This window comes from Hyla sarda, chromosome 4 (assembly GCF_029499605.1).
Source record: "Hyla sarda isolate aHylSar1 chromosome 4, aHylSar1.hap1, whole genome shotgun sequence".
Lineage (NCBI taxonomy): Eukaryota > Metazoa > Chordata > Amphibia > Anura > Hylidae > Hyla > Hyla sarda.
This window is the reverse complement of record NC_079192.1, coordinates 54,519,776-54,537,539: the sequence shown is the minus strand read 5'-3', so window position 1 is coordinate 54,537,539 and position 17,764 is coordinate 54,519,776. Positions and strand designations below refer to the sequence as shown.

Sequence of the window (17,764 nt, the reverse complement as noted above, 5' to 3'; positions counted from 1 at the left end):
TGCTATGGGCAACTGGACAACTTTTCCTTTGCTCAGGTTTTGATAAATCTCCACCATCGTGTATAGGACGATATACAGTGATCCCTTAACTTACAATGGCCTCAACATACAATAGTTTCATCATGCAATGTTTTTTTCCTGACCATTGTAACTTGAAACCAGACTCAACATACAATGTACAGACAGTCCAGATCTGCGAAATGTGTCACAACAGGAGGAACTGACCAATCAGAATGGGCATTTTACTGGTAAATCACCTGTATTACTGAAGTGTATGCACTGACTGGTGTCTGGTAGCGCCCCCTACACTACAGGGAGGAACTACAAGTTCTGTACTACTCTTTACCTGTGCCAGGGTTAGTTGCTCCTTTCGACACCAAGTAAGGGCGGCTCCATTTGGGACACTGTGTGTACTATATAGTACCCTGAAGAAGCTCCTGTCCTCTACATAAATCATTGTTTCCCAACCAGGGTGCCTCCAGCTGTTGCAAAACTACAACTGTAGTTTTGCAACAGCTGGAGGCACCCTGGTTGGGAAACACTGACATAGACAGTGATTACAGCTCCCAGCAGATCTTTCTTACTTTTATATGTCAGGATTTGCTTTATCTATATTAGTTATCTACTTATTTTTTTTTAATCCTCACTTTTTCCTATTTTTGGATGGCATTTTGGTGGCTTCAGAACTAATTACCAGGTTTCCATAGAGTTATGGTCTCAACATACAATGGTCTCAACATACAATGGTCTTCCTGGAACCGATTAATATTGTAACTTGAGGGACCACTGTAGTAAAATTCCTTTAATCCAGGATTAATGACATCGGATAGCCATAGAAAAATAAAATGTTCCTGTAAGGCTATGCTCACAGGGGGAGATTTATCAAAACCTATGCAGAGGAAGAGTGGTCCAGTTGCCCATAGCAACCAATCAGATCGCTTCTTTCATTTTCCACAGGCCTCTTTAGAGGCCTGTGGAAAATGAAAGAAGCGATCTGATTGGTTGCTATGGGCAACTGCACCACTCTTCCTCTGCACAGGTTTTGATAAATCTCCCCCACAGAGTGTACTTGAAGGTATATTTTGAAGTATCATTGGAAACATGCGATTTTTCTGGCTGTGAAAAAAAAAATGACAAATCAGTTGTTTTGATGTGTATTCAGTGTGTATTATGTAGGGCTACATTGTGAAATACACACACACATATATATATATATATATATATATATATATATATATATACACACACACACACACGTAAAAAAAAAAAAAAAAACGCTACAAAACCATAAAAAATACTTGATTCTCTTTTCTGTCTGGAAAATGCAGGTGTTTTTTTCTGCTTCAATTTTACACTGTGTGAACATAGCCTGGAATAATAATAATAACTCTTTATTTATATAGCGCATGCAGATTCCACAGCGCTGTACAATCAAATTGGTCCCTGTCCCCATTAGGGCTCACAATCTTAACCTATCAGTATGTTTTTCAAGTATGGGAGGAAACTGGAGTACCCAGAGGAAACCCACACAAACTCGGAGAGAACATACAAACTCTTTACAGATGTTGTGCTTGGTGGTATTTGAACCCAGGACCCCAGCGCTGCAAGGCAACAGTGCTAACCACTGAGCCTTAGGGTATGTGCGTATATACGAATTTCTGCTGCAAAAAATCCACAGTGCGTTACGTACGTTTGAACACACCCTCAGGGTACGTTCACATGGGCAGATTACCTGTGCAATTTTCACAGTGTACTTGCTGCAGAAAATCTGCCGCGGATTTTGCTACCATTGACTTCAACGGGTCTGCAGAAAATCCGCAATAGAGGAAGATTTGCAGGTTTTCCTTCGGACCCATTGAAGTCAATGGTAGCAAAATCTGTTGCGGATTATCTGCAGCAAATACGCTGCGGAAATTCCCTAGGTAATCCAGCCCGTGTGAATGTACCCTTAGGCTAGGATTCCACTTGTTTTTTTTTTGGAAAAACGGCAAGAAAAACGCCAATTCTGCCGCATGGCGTTTTTTCGGCCAAATAACGCTGCGGCCAGATGTTAGCTGTAAATCAATGAGAAATCGCTAAATTCTTACTCCACTTGGCGTTTTTTCACTTTGGCGTTTTTTAAAATCCTTTTGGCGTTTTTTCACTCTTCTTGCGTTTTTGAAATCGTTGGTAATCGCAGCATGTTGAGCCACTGGCGTTTTTTTAGTCAAAATCGTGGCGTTTTTCTCCCATAGAAGTCTATGGGAGGGAAAAAACGCCAAGAAAAAAAGATATGTGGGTTTTTACTTTGGCTTTTTTGCAGGTGGTTTTTATTCTTTTTTGGACTTTAGCGATCCAAAAAAGTGATGGAGATACCTTTTTTAATAAAATTTCGTAGGGTACCATTAAAAAAAATAAAAAAGATACAGTAGTGAAGGGAAAAATTGTATCTAACGAAATGTATCTTTTTTTATTACAAAATTTTTATTAATTTGTAAACAGGGATCAATTTATGTGGGCGGGTGGGGACCTTAACCCCTTAACCCCTTAAGGACTCAGCCCATTTTGGCCTTAAGGACTCAGACAATTTAATTTTTACGTTTTCATTTTTTCCTCCTCGCCTTCTAAAAATCATAACTCTTTTATATTTTCATCCACAGACTAGTATGAGGGCTTGTTTTTTGCGCGACCAGTTGTCCTTTGTAATGACATCACTCATTATATCATAAAATGTATGGCGCAACCAAAAAACACTATTTTTGTGGGGAAATTAAAACGAAAAACGCAATTTTGCTAATTTTGGAAGGTTTTGTTTTCACGCCGTACAATTTCTGGTAAAAATGACGTGTTCTTTATTCTGAGGGTCAATACGATTAAAATGATACCCATTATTATATACTTTTATATTATTGTTGCGCTTAAAAAAAATCACAAACTTTTTAACCAAATTAGTACGTTTATAATCCCTTTATTTTGATGACCTATAACTTTTTTATTTTTCCGTATAAGCGGCGGTATGGGGGCTCATTTTTTGCGCCATGATCTGTACTTTTTTTTGATACCACATTTGTATATAAAAAACTTTTAATACATTTTTTATAATTTTTTTTTAATAAAATGTATTAAAAAAGTAGGAATTTTGGACTTTTAAAATTTTTTTTCGTTCACGCCGTTCACCGTACGGGATCATTAACATTTTATTTTAATAGTTCGGACATTTACGCACGCGGCGATACCAAATATGTCTATAAAAAATGTTTTTTACGCTTTTTGGGGGTAAAATAGGAAAAAACGGACGTTTTACTTTTTTATTGGGGGAGGGGATTTTTCACTTTTTTTTTACTTTTACTTTTACATTTTTTTACATTTTTTTTTACACTTGAATAGTCCCCATAGGGGACTATTCATAGCAATACCATGATTGCTAATACTGATCTGTTCTATGTATAGGACATAGAACAGATCAGTATTATCGGTCATCTCCTGCTCTGGTCTGCTCGATCACAGACCAGAGCAGGAGACGCCGGGAGCCGCACGGAGGTAGGAGAGGGGACCTCCGTGCGGCGTTATGAATGATCGGATCCCCGCAGCAGCGCTGCGGGCGATCCGATCGTTCATTTTAATCGCGAACTGCCGCAGATGCCGGGATCTGTATTGATCCCGGCACCTGAGGGGTTAATGGCGGACGCCCGCGAGATCGCGGGCGTCGGCCATTGCCGGCGGGTCCCTGGCTGCGATCAGCAGCCGGGATCAGCCGCGCATGACACGGGCATCGCTCCGATGCCCGCGGTTATGCTTAGGACGTAAATGTACGTCCTGGTGCGTTAAGTACCACCTCACCAGGACGTACATTTACGTCCTGCGTCCTTAAGGGGTTAAGGACTCAGGGTTTTTCCGTTTTTGCACTTTTGTTTTTTCCTCCTTACCTTTTAAAAATCATAACCCTTTCAATTTTCCACCTAAAAATCCATATTATGGCTTATTTTTTGCGTCGCCAATTCTACTTTGCAGTGACATTAGTAATTTTACCCAAAAATGCACGGCGAAACGGAAAAAAAAATCATTGTGCGACAAAATCGGAAAAAAAACGCCATTTTGTAACTTTTGGGGGCTTCCGTTTCTACGCAGTGCATATTTCGGTAAAAATTACACCTTATCATTATTCTGTAGGTCCATACGGTTAAAATGATACCCTACTTATATAGGTTTGATTTTGTCGCACTTCTGGAAAAAATCATAACTACGTGCAGGAAAATTTATACGTTTAAAAATGTCATCTTCTGACCCCTATAACTTTTTTATTTTTCCACGTACAGGGCGGTATGAGGACTCATTTTTTGCGCCATGATCTGAAGTTTTTATCGGTATGATTTTTGTTTTGATCTGACTTTTTGATCACTTTTTATTCATTTTTTAATGTTATAAAAAGTTACCAAAATACGCTTTTTTGGACTTTGGAATTTTTTTGCGCGTATGCCTTTGACTGTATGGCTTAATTAATGATATATTTTTATAGTTCGGACATTTACGCACGCGGCGATACCACATATGTTTATTTATTTTTTTTTTTACACTGTTTTATTTTTCTTATGGGAAAAGGGGGGTGATTCAAACTTTTATTAGGGAAGGGGTTAAATGACCTTTATTAACACTTTTTTTTTACTTTTTTTTTGCAGTGTTATAGGTCCCATAGGGAACTATAACACTGCACACACTGATCTCTCATCCTGATCACAGGCGTGTATTAACACGCCTGTGATCAGCATTATCGGCGCTTGACTGCTCCTGCCTGGATCTCAGGCACGGAGCATTCATTCGTCGATCGGACACCGAGGAGGCAGGTAAGAGCCCTCCCGGTGTCCGATCAGCTGTTCGGGACGCAGCGATTTCACCGCGGCGGTCCCGAACAGCCCGACTGAGCAGCCGGGATACTTTCAGTTTCACTTTAGAAGCGGCGGTCAGCTTTGACCGCCGCTTCTAAAGGGTTAATACCGCACATCGCCGCGATCGGCGATGTGTGGTATTAGCCGCGGGTCCCGGCCGTTGATTAGCGCCGGGACCCACGCGATATGATGCGGGATCGCGGCGCGATCCCGCTTCATATCGCGGGAGCCGGCGCAGGACGTAAATATACGTCCTGCGTCGTTAAGGGGTTAAAATGTAGCCGACAATAATAAAAATGTATTGTGTGTGTGTTTTTCACTTTATTCTCTTTATTTTTTACATTTTTTTTAGGTAGTACTACTACTCCCAGCATAGAACACACTGTTCCATGATGGGAGTAGTAGTACCTGTACTAATTGACAGATCGCTCCCCGGGTTCCGTTACGATCCTCCTGTACAATTTATAGATGCGGCGGCTCTTCTATGGTCCCCTGCCTGCTGTCTATATACACCTATTCATATTTCCCACAGAGAGCTGTGATTGGCCAGATGGTTCCAGCCAATCACAGCTCAAGGAATATGTGTATATATACGGCAGTGCAGGGGACCATAGAAGAGCGGCCGCATCTATACATTATACAGGAGGATCACAGCAGGTGTCAGTAGTGATACCCGCTGTGATCTTTCCATAACTGCAGGTACTACTACTCCCAACATGGAGTGCACTCTGCTCCATGCTTGGAGCTGTAGTACCTGCATTAATAGACAGATCACAGCGAGTGTCAGAAGTTACAAATAATGCAGATACTACAGCTCCCAGCATGGAGCAGAGTGTGCTCCATGTTGGGAGTAGGAGTGCTTGCAGTTAAGGACACATCACAGTGGATGTCACTACTGACATCCGCTGCAATCGTCCTGTCTATAGCAGAGATGGAGCAGCTGTATACAACACTCACATCTCTGCTCTGTACTCCGGCCACTCACTCATTCATATTTCCCTCAGAGCTGTGATTGGCTGCAACCATCCGGCCAATCACAGCTCTGGGTGGGAAATATGAATGAATGATGTTCTATTCACATCACTGGCCAGAGTACAGAGTAGAGATGGGGAGCGCTGTATATAGCCGCATCTGTGCTATATAATGGACAATCGCATCGGGTGTCAGACTGACACCCAGGGCGATATGTCTATTACTACAGGTACTACTACTCTCAGCATGGAACAGTCTGTTCCATGCTGGGAGTAGTAGTACTACCTAAAAAAATTTAAAAAATAGAGAAAAAAAAAGTGAAACACACACACTTTATTAAAAAATAATAAAAATGTTGTTATAAAATATATACATTTTGTTTAATAAAATTTTTCCATCACTGCTGCATCCCTTTTTTTTTTTTTTTTTGGTACACCAAAAGGTGCCAAAAATGCAATTTCCACACAAATGAAATTTTTTTTTTCATAAGTAGAAACTTAGCCTTAGGGTCTATTCACGTTTACGGTATCCTACACATATTTGATGCACAGGATTTGAAGCTGCAGATTTAAATATGTGTTCAATCATATAGTCTATATTGAATTTTCAAGCAAAAAATCTGCGGCTTAAAATCCTGCCTTTCAAATATGTACAGGATACTGTATGTGTGAATACACCCTTTAAGTGAATTGCCCCAAAAAGTTTTATTTTACAACATAAACTGTTTTGACATAACAGTAAGGAAGGGTTTATATAGTATTTTGGTCAGGGTTTTTTTTTTTTTTTTTTTGTTTTTTTTAGCCAAAACCAAGAATGTGTCCAAAAAACTGAAAAAGGTGAAAATCTTTCCATTATAGTTTTTCTTGTGTTTCGGGTCCTATTTTGGGTCATTAGAAATGCAGGACTTGCAGCAGTAATACATTGCAATATGTGGCTGTATTATGCCTGTGTGAGACTAGCCTGCAGCTGGGTTCATACTGGTAGAGAAAACTTCTCAGAAGTCTCCTTTTTTATCATTGCAGGCAGGAGTAAGATAACACAGGATCCACCATTCACAGTAGGTGATGATCACAGCTCATCTCCTCCCCCTCCATGCACATTGACTTCTATGGGTATTCTCTGTGACCTGTGCAAAGGTCAGAGCGTTATCTTTAGACTACAGCTTTCTCTGGTTCACGTGGCTGTTGAAAAGCATATCGTTTAATGCTGTTAAAGTGTCCGTGTCCCTACGATACGCCGAATTTTTTTTTAAAGTGATAATGTCCATTTAAAGGGAACCTATCAACATGAGGTCAGAAAAGCAATGGCAGTGCATAGTAGGTATGCTAATAATATTTCCTACTATGTTTTTGTTGCAGGAAGTGAGTGGTCTATATGCCCGAAAAAAAACTTAAAAAAAAAAAGAATCTGCAAACAGGTAAGATTAACAAATTCAAAAAAGTGGGTCAATTGTGGGTCAATATTTGATTTTAACTAGTGAGAAAAACATGTAGGTGATCTATGTATTCCTATCTGGACATTTATGGCATATCCACAGAATACATATGGTCTTATCTCATGATTGAGGGCCCCTGACCCCTTCTGACTTGCTTGTGGCTCCAAGCTGAGCCGGATGTTTTATACGGTCTGCGCAATTCCCATTGATCTTATTGAGAGTTATGTAAGCAGCGTAGCTCATGGTGTTACTCTGTTTACATGTCTTCCATCAAAGTTAATAAGAGTTATGTAAAATGCATAAAGCAGCCTGTTCAATTGTTTTTGACCTCCCATCTGGCCGGAAGGGGAAATAGAAGGCTCTGGATCTTAAAGAGTACCTGTCACCAACTAAAACTTTTAATATAGTGTTCCTTGTGTAATTAGCAGACACTTTCCCATTCACTTGCTTTTAAAATTATCAACTTAAATGTTTAAAATATAACAGAAAAAATGGCCACTAGGTGGCTCTGTTCTGTTCCCTGCTGCAATTAATACAGTGAGTTTTATCTCCTCCCGGCCTGGCAGGAGACCAAACTCAGGAAGTGCTTGATTGACAACTGCAAAGAACCTCACTGAAAGCTGCAAAGAGCCTCACTGAAAGCTGCACAGAGCCTGAGGTCTTCTATTCATCACAGTGCTGCAACGATGTGAGGGCAGAAGTGGCCCCTCAGCAGGCTTCAGTGATGTTATGCTGGCTGTGAAACGCCCACTTTCTCCTACTGGGAGTTTTCACTATGTGAGTAAGAAAACAGTAAGATACACAGCTTTTTAAAGCTCTGATTTTTTTTTTTAAGGGTGAGAGGAGTGTTAGGAGTAGTTAAGGAACATAGGCTGTGTTAGTTTAGAAAAGTTTATTTGGTGACAGTTTATTCAATGGAATTAAAGGGGTACTCCAGTGAAAAACAACTTTATTTAAATCAACTGGTGCCATTACGTTGAACACATTTGTAAATGACTTCTATTTAAAAAGCTTAATCCTTCCAGTACTTATCAGCTGCTGTATGCTCCAGAGGAAGTTATTTTCTTTTAAAATTTATTTTCTATCTGACCACAGTGCTCTCTGCTGACACCTTTCTGTTTCAGGAACTGTCCAGAGCAGGAACAAATCCCCATAGCAAACCTCTCCTGCTCTGGACAGTTCATGGCATGGACAAAGGTGTCAGCAGAGAGCACTGCTGTCAGACAAAAAAAAAAAAATTTAACCCCTCGGGCCATTTTTGCACTTTAGTTTTTTCCTGCTCACCTTCTAAAAATCATAACACTTTCAATTTTCCACCTCTAGACCCATATGAGGGCTTGTTCTTTGCACCAACACTTTTACTTTGTAATACCATTCATAATTTCACCATAACATTTACAGCAAAACCAGAATTTTTTTTTTCGTGGGACAGAATTGAAAGAAGACAAAAACATTTTGTCATTTTTAGCGGCTTCCGTTCCCAAGCAGTGCACTTTTCGGTAAAATTTTCACCTAATATTTATTCTGTAGGTCCATATGGTTGCAAGAATACCTAATTTATATAGGTTTGATTTTATTTTACTACTAAAAAAATATATATAACTACATGCACCAAAATTAGTATGTTCAAAACTGCTATCTTTCGACCCCTATAACTTCTTTTTTATTTATTTTTTGCATACGGGGCGATTTGAGGGCTAAAGTTTTTATCGGTACCACTTTTGTTTTGATGGCACTTATTGATTGCTTTTTATCCTTTTTTTTAAGGGTATACAAAATAACCATAAATACTCAATTTTGGACTTTGGAATTTTTTTATGTATACGCCATTGCGGTTTAATTAATGTTATATTTTTATAGTTCAGACATTTACGCACGCAGCGATACCACATATGTTTATATTTATTTTTGTTTACATTTTTTTTAAATGGTAAAAGGGGGGGATTCAAAACTTATTAGGGAAGGGGTTAATTCACATTAATTAACTCTTTTTTTTTCCCTTTTCACTTGTATAGCCCCCATAGGGGACTATACCATGCAATCTACTGATTGCAGATACTGATCAATGCTACGCCATAGCATTGCATTGATCAGTGTTATAGGCGCTTCACTGCTTCTGCCTGGATCTCAGGCATGGAGCAATAGAGTGACGATCGGACAGCGAGGAAGAAGGTAAGAGACCTTCCCCCGTCTTCCCCCCCACTGAGCTAACTGGCAACAGAATAAACCGCTTTTGGATGCCGCGATCAACTTTGATCGCGGCGTCTAAAGGGTTAGTGCCGGGCATCAGCACGATCGGTGATGTCCGGCATTAGCTGTGGGTCTCAGTTACTGATAGCAACAGGGACCCACCTGCTGAGCACGCGTCATACTTCTGGAGCTCGCAGTGGACGTAAATGCATGTCCATTTGCGGGAAGGGGTTAAAAAGAAAATAATTTCCTCTGGAGCATACAGCAGCTGATAAGTACTGGAAGGATTAAGATTTTTAAATAGAAGTAATTTACTAATCTGTTTAATGTTCTGGCACCAGTTGATTTAAAAAAAATGTTTTTGTTTTTTTACCGGAGTACCCCTTTAATGTGTAACAAAGGACAGTTCCTCCAGAGCGAGAAGCAAATCTTTATAGATGCTCTACACTGTGGCCGGTAGATGAGGCTTCATAAACAGGGAACCGCTCTATTAACTCGGAATTCCATAATAGCGTACAACACAGTGGTTTTTTACTAATCTTTTTAACCCCTTAAGGATGCAGAGATTTTTCATTTTTGCACCCGTTTTTTTCCTCCCGACCTTCTAATAGTCATAACACTTTTCAAATTTCCACTTACACAACCTTATGATGGCTCGTTTTTTTGCGCCACCAATTTTACATTGTTACGAAATCATTGATTGTACCAGAAAATCTACAACACAACAAAAAATGATTTGTGGGGCAAAATTTAAAGAAACCCCCCCCCCCCCATTTTGCTAATTTTAGGGGGTTTGTTTCCATACAGTGCACTTTTCGGTAAATATGACATTTCTATTTTGTACGTCCATATATGTACAATGATGCCCAATTTATACAGGCTTTATTTTAGTTTACTACTTTTACAAAGTTATAACTTTTTAGTACGAAAATAAATATGCCTAAAATGGTCCTCTTCTGACCCCTATAACACTTTTGTATACAGGGATGTGTGAGGACTTTTTATCTGTACCACTTTTGTTTTGATGGAACTTTCTCATTGCTATCTAATAAGTTTTTTCCTGGTATATGAAATTACCAAAAATCAGCAATTTTGGACTTTAGCATTTTTTTTTTTTTTTTTTTTTTTTTACATTTACACCATTCACCGTGCGGTTTCATTAACATTATATATATTTTTTTATATATTTTTCGGACATTTTTGCACATAATGATACCAAAAATGTTTATGTTTATTTTTGTTTACATTATTCTATTAAAAACAAAACAAAGGGGGCTAAATGGGGTGATATAAACTTATTAGGGGAGGGTCTTTTCACATTTATAAACATTTTTTATTACATTTGCTGATGGAGACTGGGACTAACCAGTCAGGCTCCTGCAGGGGAAAATGTATTGAAGCAGATGTCTGGGGCTCTAAAATGTTATGACAATCTATGCTCCCCGGCCCACCAATTTCATGTCTGGGCTTACACAGCCCCATTTCTTTCCAAATGGTTCATTAGGGGGGGTCATCTCACTGGGTATGTTCCAAGGCATGTTGCCATGGACATTGCAGTGGAGGGCCAGGGAGCGAGGATTGTCATAACATTTTAGATCCACTAATAAACTATGTTAAATGGCAGCCATTTAGACGAATGACTGATCAAGCACTAATTGGATGGTTAGCATCTTCAAGAATAGCCCCAAATCTTTAAAATCAAATACAGTGATCTCTCGACCTACGATGGCCCCGACATACGATCATTTCAACATGCGATGGCCTCTCAGAGACCATCGCATGTTGAAGGCAGCATCAACATACGATGCTTTGGTATGTCGGGGCCATCGCATAAACGGCTATCCGGCAGCGCAGACTGCTTCAGCTGCCACCGGATAGCCGTTTACGGTGCCCCGTGTGGTCCGCTGACGATCACTTACCTGTCCTCGGGGCTCCGGCACGTCCTCTTCGGGATCCCCTGCATCTTCGGCGCTCTCCATCGACATCATCACGTCGCTGCGCACGCCGTCCCGTCATCCAATAGGAGCGGCGTGCGTAGCGACGTGATGGCGGCGACGGAGAGCGAGGATGCAGGGGAAGCAGAGGCCTTGCCGGAGCGTCAGGGACACCTCGGGGACGTGGCAACAGCGATGGACGGCGACATCCCGGGCAGTGGTGACGGTCCGGAGCGGCAGGGACAGGTGAGTACAACTTCTTATACCACTGGTCTTCAACCTGCGGACCTCCAGATGTTGCAAAACTACAACACCCAGCATGCCCGGACAGCCGTTGGCTGTCCGGGCATGCTGGGTGTTGTAGTTTTGCAACATCTGGAGCTCTGCAGGTTGTAGACCACTGTCCTATACTTTAAATTGCACGGATCCCTCAACATGCGATGGTTTCAACAAACGATGGTCCGTTTGGAACGGATTACCATCGTATGTTGAGGGACCACTGTATACTGAATAGGACATATGGACAGGGATTGTCCATATGAGGCCTATGCTATAGGTGAATTTTAGAAGTGAGATTATGCTAACAAAAACACCGGCCCTCCTTTGGGACATACTTGGGCCTACAAAGCTTTCTTTTAATGTATCATGTGCTAATACATAAAGAAAGGTAATTCATAATGGACAAGCAAATTGTCTCCAGTCATTATTTATCTATCACCTCTGCCTTAAATGGGCGCTGTCAGAATAAAAAACATCTTGGCAAAACATTAACCTTTCTAATATACTTCATTAAAATGTAAGGCAACTAGGCGTCCCCAGACCATTCAGAGCATAATCCTGCAGCATGATCTTTGTCCAAGCTGAAGCGAAGGCAGGGACAAAGTCCAGTAAGTGAGGGCGGGACTAGAACTCCTCTGTGCTCACTCCTGTCCTATCAGACTTCAGCTTGAAAACAGAGAAGAGGGGGTTACAGAGCAGCCTGCAGTGATTGGATGACGAGACCCAGCACAGCAGACTCAGAGAGGAAGTGAATGCATGGTGAGTGAGGATGAGCTCAGTGCTTGCCTCGGACACGCCCCCTTCCTGAGCAGTGGATGTTAGAATAAGTGAGCAGCAGAACAGAGGGATTTGTGAGCCAGAAAAAGAAGCTAGACACATAAAAAAGACATGTAAAGCATTTGTATGCCCAAGTGAGTAACATATATAAGCATTATTTTTTATGTGATATGACAGGTATGTTTTAAAGGGTACCTCTCATCAAAAAAAACTTTTGATATATTATAGATTAATGTATGCAGAATAACTTTACAATTGCATGTTATTAAAAAAATATGCTTCTTTCTATTTAATTTTCCACTCTGAAGAAATGACCACTAGGGGTCTCCCTACCAGTCCTGGCAGCAAGCATTTCAGACTCATGCTGGAGTCCTAAACACTACGAGCTGCCAGTCTGCTTTGTTCCCAAAGGAGAACACTCAGAGCTGCCAGCCTGCTTTGTTCACATCCTGTTTGGCTGTGAACAAAGCAGGCTGGCAGCTCTGAGTGTTTAGGACTCCAGCATGAGTCAGAAATGCTTGCTGACAGGACTGATCAGGAAAAATACAATAGAAAGAAGCATATTTTTCATTAACATGCTATTGGAAAGTTATTCAACATTCATTAATCTAAAATATATGAAAAGTTTATTTGATGAGAGGTACCCTTTAAGCCTGTCATAGACATTACGGGGGAGATTTATCAAAACCTGTGCAGAGGAAGAGTGGTGCAGTTGCCCATAGCAACCAATCAGATTGCTTCTTTCATTTTCCACAGGCCTCTTTAGAGGCCTGTGGAAAATGAAAGAAGCAATCTGATTGGTTGCTATGGGCAACTGCACCACTCTTCCTCTGCACAGGTTTTGATAAATCTCCCCCGTAATGTCTATGGGATGGGTCAAAAACATCCAGAATGTAATAAATCCAATGGGTTCTTCTAGACAATGGACTATCATCTAATGCCATTAAAAAAGATGAAGTCCACCCAGGAGCCTGATAAACCATAGCTTTAGTCCCCCTTCTCTGTACTCCCCTCTTACTTTGCCTGCACCACCATCGGTCTGTGTCCTTGCTATTTCGATCCTGTGGGGTTTCAGGAGATTTTGGGAATATTTCAAGGCATGTGACTCTGATAGAGATCATCTCCCTGTATACCAGTGCTCACTCACTGCCTCCTGTCACTGGATCAATGTGACCCGCATGTCTCTATGCCCCACAGTAGTATTTCGTAAGCTGGCCTGTCACATTGCATTACTCTATGACACGTTACCCTCCAGAAACCCTATGTTACTGCTCATTAACACCCTGATCTTTTCCAGATCACCCAGCATGACCTCCTGTAGCGGGCACTGATAAACACCATCAAATGCCATAAAAAAACCTGCTGTACTCTAGTCACAAGTGTTTTGTACTATGAATTATATGTCCCCCGGGGGTTAGAGGGGCAAGCGTTTTATACAGAATCATCCTACTACCGCATTATCATAAATTCCCCCTGGCACTGGGTTCACTATAGTATAGACGTCAGTGATTTTGCACTTTTATTTTTTTCTTACTCAGTCACGGGGAAAGTATTTTATACATTGCCTCCAGCACTATGGTAAATATCGTCTCCCACCACTGACCTGGAAATACTGGCCCCTATACAAGCAGGGAGCCTGGGGGGGTTCATAAAACCAGCATAAAACATATGTTAAGAATTCAGCTTCCAAGTAGAAACCAAGAATGTAAGCTTTTGTGGCAAGGGACTGCTTGCTTTTTTTGTTACATTGTTTCTTCATGTTCAATTGTTTGCAGCCAGTGTTCATTTCATTGACCAAGTATTTTCGTCATCATTTTCCTTATGTACTTCTTTTTGTCTACTAAACAGAAACACAATCCCCCGAGCAAAAATTATGACGGAATTAATGCAATTTTTGTTCCTTTTTTTTGCCCTCAAAAAAAGTCTTCCCCAGACAAGTGGGTTACTCGACAATCGTTCCGGCATTGGGGCTTGCTCGGGATGGCTTCTTACTTGGTCAGTATAGGCCCTGTGTATGTGAAGAGGCTGAGGTCAGTGTGGGCCCCATGTGGGAGGGGTCTGAGGTCAGTGTGGGCCCCATGTGGGAGGGGTCTGAGGTCAGTGTGGGCCCCATGTGGGAGGGGCCTGAGGTCAGTGTGGGCCCCATATGGGAGGGGTATGAGGTCAGTGTGGGCCCCATGTGGGAGGGTTCTGAGGTCAGTGTGGGCCCCATATGGGAGGGGTATGAGGTCAGTGTGAGCCCCATGTGGGAGGGGTCTGAGGTCAGTGTGGGCCCCATGTGGGAGGGGTCTGAGGTCAGTGTGGGCCCCATGTGGGAGGGGTCTGAGGTCAGTGTGGGCCCCATGTGGGAGGGGCCTGAGGTCAGTGTGGGCCCCATATGGGAGGGGTATGAGGTCAGTGTGGGCCCCATGTGGGAGGGTTCTGAGGTCAGTGTGGGCCCCATATGGGAGGGGTATGAGGTCAGTGTGAGCCCCATGTGGGAGGGGTCTGAGGTCAGTGTGGGCCCCATGTGGGAGGGGTCTGAGGTAGGTGTGGGCCCCATGTGGGAGGGGTCTGAGGTCAGTGTGGGCCCCATGTGGGAGGGGTCTGAGGTCAGTGTGGGCCCCATGTGGGAGGGGTCTGAGGTCAGTGTGGGCCCCATGTGGGAGGGGTCTGAGGTCAGTGTGGGCCCCATGTGGGAGGGGCCTGAGGTCAGTGTGGGCCCCATATGGGAGGGGTATGAGGTCAGTGTGGGCCCCATGTGGGAGGGTTCTGAGGTCAGTGTGGGCCCCATATGGGAGGGGTATGAGGTCAGTGTGAGCCCCATGTGGGAGGGGTCTGAGGTCAGTGTGGGCCCCATGTGGGAGGGGTCTGAGGTAGGTGTGGGCCCCATGTGGGAGGGGTCTGAGGTCAGTGTGGGCCCCATGTGGTAGGGGTCTGAGGTCAGTGTGGGCCCCATGTGGGAGGGTTCTGAGGTCAGTGTGGGCCCCATGTGGGAGGGGTCTGAGGTCAGTGTGGGCCCCATGTGGGAGGGTTCTGAGGTCAGTGTGGGCCCCATGTGGGAGGGGTCTGAGGTCATTGTGAGCCCCATGTGGGAGGTGTTTGAAGTCAGTGTTTGGGGAGCAGAGGTGAGTGTAAGGGCATGTGGTGCAGGCTGAGATCAGTGTGTAGGTTTGAGGTCAGTGTGGGGGACTCCCAGGCTAAGATCAGTGTTGGGGGGCTGTGGTCAATGTGGGGGGGGGGGGGCTTTGGGGCTGAGGTCAGTGTTTGTGTTTGGAAATTTAGAGAAATGCTTACATAATTCTTTAACTAGTTCCCACTAGTTCTGGAGATTTTGTTGACTAGAAAAAAACTAAAACTAAATAAATTCAGATGATGAAATACGACTAAAAGTAAAAACATTTTTGGCACCAGTTGATTTAAAAAAAAAATTGGTTTTCCACTGGAGTACCCCTTTAAGCTATTGTAGTGTGAAACTATCCAGTCACTGTATGGTGATATTATTTAATATCTGAATGATGGTGGTGTTTCGGATGTGTTCTGAGTGACTGCTCTAGGTTGCTGTCCTGAGCCAAATTATATAAATACGTGCACGGAGAAAACATGACTGACTCTCTCATTGGGTCAAAGCAGTTCTCTGATTTATTGTATAGCGTACACACAAGATATATCCTTCAGTAGGGCGTAGCACATTGTGTAGGCATTCTAATTGGTTAGCAGACTACTTTACATAAGCATTGCATCATATTCTCTCTGTGCCAAAAGGGGATGGTCACCCAGGGTGTAATACAGGATATAACCTCCATTGTAGAATAATGATCTTAATTTTACATATATTATCCATAACAGTGGTATTGTTTAGTAGCTGTATAATGGTATTGCATAGTATGGCAGTACTATCCCATTTTATTTTCGGTTGATGCTCACTGCAGTGCATAATCATGATTCTCATAGAGGGGGCATATGTTTCCTATGAGGGTATGAATTGTCTGAAGTGTATATGTATATGTGCATGTATACTTGTATATCTTTGTTCTGTCCCTATTAAATGTACCGTATTTTTCGCCATATAAGACGCACTTTTTCTTCCCCAAAACTGGGGGGAAAAAGTCGGTGCATCTTATACCGCGAATACACCCCTATTGCGGCGGTCCATGTGGCCATCAACGGCCGGGACCAGCGGCTAATACAGGACACCACCGATCGCGGTGATGCCCTGTATTAAACCTTCAAACGCGGCGATCAAAGCTGACCGCCACGTCTGAAGGGAAAGTGACACTAACCCGGCTGTTCAGTCGGGCTGTTCGGGACCGCCGCGATTTCACCGTGGCGGTCCCGGACAGCCCGACTAAATAGCCGGGTTAGTGCTTACAGGACACCGGGAGGGACCTTACCTGCCTCCTAGGTGTCTTCTCCATTCAGGGATCCCCTGTATGGCCGGCGCTCTCCTTCCTCGTCATCACGTCGTCGCGTACGTGCGTCGGCGTGCGTAACGACGTGATGGCGGCGACGGAGAGCGAGGATACCCGGGCGGCAGCAGAGACGTTCCGGAGCGACGGGGACACGGCGACAGCGATGGAGCGACATCCAGGGCAGCGGTGACGGGTCCGGAGCGGCGGGGACACGTGAGTATTACCTCCTCCTGCAGTGGTCTTCAATCTGCGGACCTCCAGATGTTGCAAAACTACAACTCCCAGCATGCCCGGACAGCCAACGGCTGTCCGGGCATGCTGGGAGTTGTAGTTTTGCAACATCTGGAGGGCCGCAGGTTGAAGACCACTATTGGGTTCAAAATCTTTATTTTTTTATATTTTGCACCTATAAATTGGGTGCGTCTTATATGCCAGTGCGTCCTATAGGACGAAAAATACGGTATATAAGGTTATAAAAGGGTGACAGTAAAGATATCATTGGTGAAAGACATGTGTATCTATGTCCCACTACATCTCACATTTCCCAGTTCTTTTTATTATGCGAGTTGGTTGTGTTGATGTCACATATGTGACTGAAAACAAGAGTGCTTGAAGTGTGTCTTTGTATGTATTCTTTAAAAACGATGATTAAGAGCTAACAAGCACGAAATGCGCCAGGTGTTTCCTGCGCTCCATTGTTTGGTTTGTAAACCACTTGGAATTCTCAATAAAGCAAGAGCGTGTATCCTGCTGTCCTGGTGCTGGACAATTCATTTTTTTTCCCATGATTGCATGCTGTTAATAATCAGCTGCTGTACTGTGTGACATTACCCTCCAGTCACTGTATAGATGTATTATTCAGCAACAATAAAGTGCCATTATTCAATTACTGTATGGTGGTATTGTTCAGTCACTCTACCTCAG

General features: G+C 42.8%; 1 protein-coding gene across 6 annotated transcripts in view; it reads right to left on the bottom strand.

Moving 5' to 3' along the window:
* ANK1 (ankyrin 1) overlaps positions 1-17,764 on the bottom strand; it is a 353,544-nt gene that overhangs the window by 239,764 nt on the left and 96,016 nt on the right. The window lies entirely within an intron of this gene.